The sequence below is a fragment of the Acanthopagrus latus genome, chromosome 14 (genome assembly GCF_904848185.1).
Source record: "Acanthopagrus latus isolate v.2019 chromosome 14, fAcaLat1.1, whole genome shotgun sequence".
Taxonomy (NCBI): domain Eukaryota; kingdom Metazoa; phylum Chordata; class Actinopteri; order Spariformes; family Sparidae; genus Acanthopagrus; species Acanthopagrus latus.
Window position 1 is genome coordinate 21,093,135 of NC_051052.1, and position 1,029 is coordinate 21,094,163.

The following is a 1,029-nucleotide window of genomic DNA, read 5'->3' on the forward strand; positions in this document are numbered from 1 at the left end:
ACAGACTGACTCCACACAGAAGGAAACTACCTCCACTACTGTTGGCAGGACACAACATCCCTCCATGGATATGACTGTAGGGCTGTATTCACTCCAAACCATGCATTTAACAGACAGTTACACTGTGCAGGTAGATACTCGTACAGCCACTTTTTTAAGATAAGAATCAAAAATGTCAGAAATGCTGCAAAAAATGATTGAAACAAAAATGAATCTGTGGACTGTGAACTTCAGTTTGGGCCTCTGATGGAATCACAGTTTTTACACCTAATGCTTTTTTCACATCTGTCAGCAGAACCGGCCGGCCTGTGATCGCAGCTCTGGACTGTGACGGTATTTTAAGCAACAGAAGAATATTTTTGCAGAGAAGTTGAGATGAGTGTTTTTAAACTACACCTCATATCCAGCTGTGTTAGCAGCAACAGACAGCAAGACATCAAAAACAGAAACTGGACATCTTTGACGAGAAGTCGGGACATTTCCAGACGTGACTTTGCCGAAACACGATCGTTTGTATCTAAATCTGGAACATATTGGTGGTTTGCAGAAACAGCAGTTATTCTGGAGGCCCGAGATCCCAAACTGATCTGAAAAGATCTTGTTTTACACTCCTATATCCTCAGGAGGAGGAGAGGAGGACTTTATATCCTCAGGAGGAGGAGAGGAGGACTTTATATCCTCAGGAGGAGGAGAGGACTTTATATCCTCAGGAGGAGGAGAGGACTTTATATCCTCAGGAGGAGGAGAGGAGGACTTTATATCATCAGGAGGAGGAGAGGAGGACTTTATATCATCAGGAGGAGGAGAGGAGGACTTTATATCCTCAGGAGGAGGAGAGGAGGACTTTATATCATCAGGAGGAGGAGAGGAGGACTTTATATCATCAGGAGGAGGAGAGGAGGACTTTATATCATCAGGAGGAGGAGAGGAGGACTTTATATCCTCAGGAGGAGGAGAGGAGGACTTTATATCCTCAGGAGGAGGAGAGGAGGACTTTATATCATCAGGAGGAGGAGAGGAGGACTTTAT